Source organism: Myxine glutinosa, chromosome 9 (genome assembly GCF_964187855.1).
Source record: "Myxine glutinosa chromosome 9, kmMyxGlut1.1, whole genome shotgun sequence".
Lineage (NCBI taxonomy): Eukaryota > Metazoa > Chordata > Myxini > Myxiniformes > Myxinidae > Myxine > Myxine glutinosa.
The window spans coordinates 77089649-77097682 of record NC_136269.1 but is presented as its reverse complement, the minus strand read 5'-3'; the positions used below and the strand labels follow the sequence as shown (position 1 = coordinate 77097682).

Sequence of the window (8034 nt, the reverse complement as noted above, 5' to 3'; positions counted from 1 at the left end):
CTGACCTCTTTCTGAACCCTGATTGACCTCCTACGACATCTTTCTGAACCCTGCTGGACTTCACATGACCTCTATCTGAACCCTGCTGGACTTCACATGACCTCTATCTGAACCCTGCTGGACTTCACATGACCTCTTTCTGAACCCTGCTGGACCTACTGCGACCTCTTTCTGTACCCTGCTGGACCTCCTATGACCTCTTTCTGTACCCTGCTGGACCTCCTATGACCTCTTTCTGAACCCTGGTGAACCTCCTCTGACCTCTTTCTGAACCCTGCTTGACCTCCTACGACATCTTTCTGAACCCTGCTGGACTTCACATGACAGTGCCTTTTCACTGACGGTCTGCCAGTCTTCGTTGGTCGACATTGCAGATACCAGTGTACTTCACGAAGCATGGGCGAGCTTTCGCAGGCAGCCGGAACAAATGACAAATTCCTCCTCCAACCATATTTGAACGTTGGGCCTGGCCAGCAGGTTCGTGAAAGACTTGAGCCCAGCTTGACCCTCGTTCCGATGGCGGTGATACCTTGGGTTTCTCTGTTCCACAAGGAAGTAGAACTAAAAAAGCAGGTTTGGAACGGGAAGATGACGTAATCTGTTGCCAAATCCTTGACGCGAGGGTCGCGACTGTATTTTAAAAAGGTGACCAAGGTTACTCAATCGTCACCAAGGGGTGGACTACCACTCCAATGAATTCGACTTCAGGAAAATATGTTGAAGAAGCAAAGCGACCACGCGACTTCATTAAATATTGCTAAAAGTGAAGTCAAAATCAGTTTTGAGCCAGGTAGGAGTCGAACCTACAATCTTCTGATTCGTAGTCAGACGCGTTATCCATTGCGCCACTGGCCCATGTGACTGCTAGCTACCACTCCTACTGATATGTTTTAGTGCTGCAATAATGAGTGATCAACGTTAGGGGTCTCCGGTTGTCGCAGACGTGCACGTTCCTGAGCCACGCGCACAAAGGCCTCTGACAAGTACTCGGAATTGCAGCTGAACACAAATGAATGCACCAACTTTTCTGAACCCTGCTGGATTTCACATGACCTCTTTCTGAACCCTGCTGAACTGCACATGACCTCTATCTGAACCCTGCTGGACTTCACACGACCTCTATCTGAACCATGCTGGACTTCACATGACATATATCTGAACCCTGCTGGACTTCACATGACTCCTTTCTGAACCCTGCTGGACTTCACATGACCTCTATCTGAACCTGCTGGACTTCACATGACCTCTTTCTGAACCCTGCTGGACCTACTGCGACCTCTTTCTGTACACTGCTGGACCTCCTATGACCTCCTTCTGAACCCTGCTGAAACTCCTCTGACCTCTTTCTGAACCCTGCTTGACCTCCTACGACATCTTTCTGAACCCTGCTGGACTTCACTTGACCTCTATCTGAACCCTGCTGGACTTCACATGACCTCTATCTGAACCCTGCTGGACTTCACATGACCTCTTTCTGAACCCTGCTGGACCTACTGCGACCTCTTTCTGTACCCTGCTGGACCTCCTATGACCTCTTTCTGAACCCTGCTGAACCTCCTCTGACCTCTTTCTGAACCCTGCTTGACCTCCTACGACATCTTTCTGAACCCTGCTGGACTTCACATGACCGTGCCTTTTCACTGACGGTCTGCCAGTCTTCGTTGGTCGACGTTGCAGATCCCAGTGTACTTCAGGAAGCATGGGCGAGCTTTCGCAGGCAGCCGGAACAAATGACAAATTCCTCCTCCAACCATATTTGAACGTTGGGCCTGGCCAGCAGGTTCGTGAAAGACTTGAGCCCAGCTTGACCCTCGTTCCGATGGCGGTGATACCTTGGGTTTCTCTGTTCCTCAAGGAAGTAGAACTAAAAAAGCAGGTTTGGAACGGGAAGATGACGTAATCTGTTGCCAAATCCTTGACGCGAGGGTCGCGACTGTATTTTAAAGAGGTGACCAAGGTTACTCAATCGTCACGAAAGGGTGGACTACCACTCCAATGAATTCGACTTCAGGAAAATATGTTGAAGAAGCAAAGTGACCACGCGACTTCATTAAATATTGCTAAAAGTGAAGTCAAAATCAGTTTTGAGCCAGGTAGGAGTCGAACCTACAATCTTCTGATTCGTAGTCAGACACGTTATCCATTGCGCCACTGGCCCATGTGACTACTAGCTATCACTCCTACTGATATGTTTTAGTGCTGCAATAATGAGTGATCAACGTAAGGGGTCTCCGGTTGTCGCAGACGTGCACGTTCCTGAGCCACGCGCACAAAGGCCTCTGACAAGTACTCGGAATTGCAGCTGAACACAAATGAATGCACCAACTTTTCTGAACCCTGCTGGACTTCAAATGACCTCTTTCTGAACCCTGCTGAACTTCACATGACCTCTATCTGAACCCTGCTGGACTTCACACGGCCTCTATCTGAACCATGCTGGACTTCACATGCCATATATCTGAACCCTGCTGGACCTACTGCGACCTCTTTCTGTACCCTGCTGGACCTCCTATGACCTCTTTCTGTACCCTGCTGGACCTCCTATGACCTCTTTCTGAACCCTGCTGAACCTCCTCTGACCTCTTTCTGAACCCTGATTGACCTCCTACGACATCTTTCTGAACCCTGCTGGACTTCACATGACCTCTATCTGAACCCTGCTGGACTTCACATGACCTCTATCTGAACCCTGCTGGACTTCACATGACCGTGCCTTTTCACTGACGGTCTGCCAGTCTTCGTTGGTCGACGTTGCAGATCCCAGTGTACTTCAGGAAGCATGGGCGAGCTTTCGCAGGCAGCCGGAACAAATGACAAATTCCTCCTCCAACCATATTTGAACGTTGGGCCTGGCCAGCAGGTTCGTGAAAGACTTGAGCCCAGCTTGACCCTCGTTCCGATGGCGGTGATACCTTGGGTTTCTCTGTTCCTCAAGGAAGTAGAACTAAAAAAGCAGGTTTGGAACGGGAAGATGACGTAATCTGTTGCCAAATCCTTGACGCGAGGGTCGTGACTGTATTTTAAAGAGGTGACCAAGGTTACTGAATCGTCACCAAGGGGTGGACGACCACTCCAATGAATTCGACTTCAGGAAAATATGTTCAAGAAGCAAAGAGACCACGCGACTTCATTAAATATTGCTAAAAGTGAAGTCAAAATCAGTTTCGAGCCAGGTAGGAGTCAAACCTATAATCTTCTGATTTGTAGTCAGACGCGTTATCCATTGCGCCACTGGCCCATGCGACTACTAGCTATCACTCCTACTGATATGTTTTAGTGCTGCAATAATGAGTGATCAACGTAAGGGGTCTCCGGTTGTCGCAGACGTGCACTTTCCTGAGCCACGCGCACAAAGGCCTCTGACAAGTACTCGGAATTGCAGCTGAACACAAATGAATGCACCAACTTTTCTGAACCCTGCTGGACTTCACATGATCTCTTTCTGAACCCTGCTGAACTTCACATGACCTCTATCTGAACCCTGCTGGACTTCACACGACCTCTATCTGAACCATGCTGGACTTCACATGACATATATCTGAACCCTGCTGGATTTCACATGAAATATATCTCAACCCTGCTGGACTTCACATGACCTCTTTCTGAACCCTGCTGAACTTCACATGACCTCTATCTGAACCCTGCTGGACTTCACATGACCTCTATCTGAACCCTGCTGGACCTACTGCGACCTCTTTCTGTACCCTTCTGGACCTCCTATGACCTCTTTCTGAACCCTGCTGAACTTCACATGACCTCTATCTGAACCCTGCTGGACTTCACACGACCTCTATCTGAACCATGCTGGACTTCACATGACCTCTTTCTGAACCCTGCTGGACCTACTGCGACCTCTTTCTGAACCCTGCTGGACCTACTGCGACCTCTTTCTGTACCCTGCTGAACCTCCTCTGACCTCTTTCTGAACCCTGATTGACCTCCTACGACATCTTTCTGAACCCTGCTGGACTTCACATGACCTCTATCTGAACCCTGCTGGACTTCACATGACCTCTATCTGAACCCTGCTGGACTTCACATGACCTCTTTCTGAACCCTGCTGGACCTACTGCGACCTCTTTCTGTACCCTGCTGGACCTCCTATGACCTCTTTCTGAACCCTGCTGAACCTCCTCTGACCTCTTTCTGAACCCTGCTTGACCTCCTACGACATCTTTCTGAACCCTGCTGGACTTCACATGACCGTGCCTTTTCACTGACGGTCTGCCAGTCTTCGTTGGTCGACGTTGCAGATCCCAGTGTACTTCAGGAAGCATGGGCGAGCTTTCGCAGGCAGCCGGAACAAATGACAAATTCCTCCTCCAACCATATTTGAACGTTAGGCCTGGCCAGCAGGTTCGTGAAAGACTTGAGCCCAGCTTGACCCTCGTTCCGATGGCGGTGATACCTTGGGTTTCTCTGTTCCTCAAGGAAGTAGAACTAAAAAAGCAGGTTTGGAACGGGAAAATGACGTAATCTGTTGCCAAATCCTTGACGCGAGGGTCGCGACTGTATTTTAAAGAGGTGACCAAGGTGACTCAATCGTCACCAAGGGGTGGACTACCACTCCAATGAATTCGACTTCAGGAAAATATGTTGAAGAAGCAAAGCGACCACGCGACTTCATTAAATATTGCTAAAAGTGAAGTCAAAATCAGTTTTGAGCCAGGTAGGAGTCGAACCTACAATCTTCTGATTCGTAGTCAGACGCGTGATCCATTGCGCCACTGGCCCATGTGACTACTAGCTATCACTCCTACTGATATGTTTTAGTGCTGCAATAATGAGTGATCAACGAAAGGGGTCTCCGGTTGTCGCAGACGTGCACGTTCCTGAGCCACGCGCACAAAGGCCTCTGACAAGTACTCGGAATTGCAGCTGAACACAAATGAATGCACCAACTTTTCTGAACCCTGCTGGACTTCACATGACATATATCTGAACCCTGCTGGACTTCACATGACTCCTTTCTGAACCCTGCTGGACTTCACATGACCTCTATCTGAACCCTGCTGGACTTCACATGACCACTATCTGAACCCTGCTGGACTTCACATGACCTTTTTCTGAACCCTGCTGGACCTACTGCGACCTCTTTCTGTACACTGCTGGACCTCCTATGACCTCCTTCTGAACCCTGCTGAAACTCCTCTGACCTCTTTCTGAACCCTGCTTGACCTCCTACGACATCTTTCTGAACCCTGCTGGACTTCACTTGACCTCTATCTGAACCCTGCTGGACTTCACATGACCTCTATCTGAACCCTGCTGGACTTCACATGACCTCTTTCTGAACCCTGCTGGACCTACTGCGACCTCTTTCTGTACCCTGCTGGACCTCCTATGACCTCTTTCTGAACCCTGCTGAACCTCCTCTGACCTCTTTCTGAACCCTGCTTGACCTCCTACGACATCTTTCTGAACCCTGCTGGACTTCACATGACCGTGCCTTTTCACTGACGGTCTGCCAGTCTTCGTTGGTCGACGTTGCAGATCCCAGTGTACTTCAGGAAGCATGGGCGAGCTTTCGCAGGCAGCCGGAACAAATGACAAATTCCTCCTCCAACCATATTTGAACGTTGGGCCTGGCCAGCAGGTTCGTGAAAGACTTGAGCCCAGCTTGACCCTCGTTCCGATGGCGGTGATACCTTGGGTTTCTCTGTTCCTCAAGGAAGTAGAACTAAAAAAGCAGGTTTGGAACGGGAAGATGACGTAATCTGTTGCCAAATCCTTGACGCGAGGGTCGCGACTGTATTTTAAAGAGGTGACCAAGGTTACTCAATCGTCACCAAAGGGTGGACTACCACTCCAATGAATTCGACTTCAGGAAAATATGTTGAAGAAGCAAAGTGACCACGCGACTTCATTAAATATTGCTAAAAGTGAAGTCAAAATCAGTTTTGAGCCAGGTAGGAGTCGAACCTACAATCTTCTGATTCGTAGTCAGACACGTTATCCATTGCGCCACTGGCCCATGTGACTACTAGCTATCACTCCTACTGATATGTTTTAGTGCTGCAATAATGAGTGATCAACGTAAGGGGTCTCCGGTTGTCGCAGACGTGCACGTTCCTGAGCCACGCGCACAAAGGCCTCTGACAAGTACTCGGAATTGCAGCTGAACACAAATGAATGCACCAACTTTTCTGAACCCTGCTGGACTTCAAATGACCTCTTTCTGAACCCTGCTGAACTTCACATGACCTCTATCTGAACCCTGCTGGACTTCACACGGCCTCTATCTGAACCATGCTGGACTTCACATGCCATATATCTGAACCCTGCTGGACCTACTGCGACCTCTTTCTGTACCCTGCTGGACCTCCTATGACCTCTTTCTGTACCCTGCTGGACCTCCTATGACCTCTTTCTGAACCCTGCTGAACCTCCTCTGACCTCTTTCTGAACCCTGATTGACCTCCTACGACATCTTTCTGAACCCTGCTGGACTTCACATGACCTCTATCTGAACCCTGCTGGACTTCACATGACCTCTATCTGAACCCTGCTGGACTTCACATGACCGTGCCTTTTCACTGACGGTCTGCCAGTCTTCGTTGGTCGACGTTGCAGATCCCAGTGTACTTCAGGAAGCATGGGCGAGCTTTCGCAGGCAGCCGGAACAAATGACAAATTCCTCCTCCAACCATATTTGAACGTTGGGCCTGGCCAGCAGGTTCGTGAAAGACTTGAGCCCAGCTTGACCCTCGTTCCGATGGCGGTGATACCTTGGGTTTCTCTGTTCCTCAAGGAAGTAGAACTAAAAAAGCAGGTTTGGAACGGGAAGATGACGTAATCTGTTGCCAAATCCTTGACGCGAGGGTCGTGACTGTATTTTAAAGAGGTGACCAAGGTTACTGAATCGTCACCAAGGGGTGGACGACCACTCCAATGAATTCGACTTCAGGAAAATATGTTCAAGAAGCAAAGAGACCACGCGACTTCATTAAATATTGCTAAAAGTGAAGTCAAAATCAGTTTCGAGCCAGGTAGGAGTCAAACCTATAATCTTCTGATTTGTAGTCAGACGCGTTATCCATTGCGCCACTGGCCCATGCGACTACTAGCTATCACTCCTACTGATATGTTTTAGTGCTGCAATAATGAGTGATCAACGTAAGGGGTCTCCGGTTGTCGCAGACGTGCACTTTCCTGAGCCACGCGCACAAAGGCCTCTGACAAGTACTCGGAATTGCAGCTGAACACAAATGAATGCACCAACTTTTCTGAACCCTGCTGGACTTCACATGATCTCTTTCTGAACCCTGCTGAACTTCACATGACCTCTATCTGAACCCTGCTGGACTTCACACGACCTCTATCTGAACCATGCTGGACTTCACATGACATATATCTGAACCCTGCTGGATTTCACATGAAATATATCTCAACCCTGCTGGACTTCACATGACCTCTTTCTGAACCCTGCTGAACTTCACATGACCTCTATCTGAACCCTGCTGGACTTCACATGACCTCTATCTGAACCCTGCTGGACCTACTGCGACCTCTTTCTGTACCCTTCTGGACCTCCTATGACCTCTTTCTGAACCCTGCTGAACTTCACATGACCTCTATCTGAACCCTGCTGGACTTCACACGACCTCTATCTGAACCATGCTGGACTTCACATGACCTCTTTCTGAACCCTGCTGGACCTACTGCGACCTCTTTCTGAACCCTGCTGGACCTACTGCGACCTCTTTCTGTACCCTGCTGAACCTCCTCTGACCTCTTTCTGAACCCTGATTGACCTCCTACGACATCTTTCTGAACCCTGCTGGACTTCACATGACCTCTATCTGAACCCTGCTGGACTTCACATGACCTCTATCTGAACCCTGCTGGACTTCACATGACCTCTTTCTGAACCCTGCTGGACCTACTGCGACCTCTTTCTGTACCCTGCTGGACCTCCTATGACCTCTTTCTGAACCCTGCTGAACCTCCTCTGACCTCTTTCTGAACCCTGCTTGACCTCCTACGACATCTTTCTGAACCCTGCTGGACTTCACATGACCGTGCCTTTTCACT

General features: G+C 49.3%; 2 non-coding genes across 2 annotated transcripts; both read right to left on the bottom strand.

Moving 5' to 3' along the window:
* Positions 1-3165: 3165 nt before the first annotated feature.
* TRNAC-ACA (transfer RNA cysteine (anticodon ACA)) lies at positions 3166-3238 on the bottom strand. Its single transcript has one exon. It is a non-coding gene; the product is annotated as a tRNA-Cys (tRNA).
* A 3743-nt stretch (positions 3239-6981) lies between these two features.
* TRNAC-ACA (transfer RNA cysteine (anticodon ACA)) lies at positions 6982-7054 on the bottom strand. Its single transcript has one exon. It is a non-coding gene; the product is annotated as a tRNA-Cys (tRNA).
* Between the last annotated feature and the right edge of the window lie 980 nt (positions 7055-8034).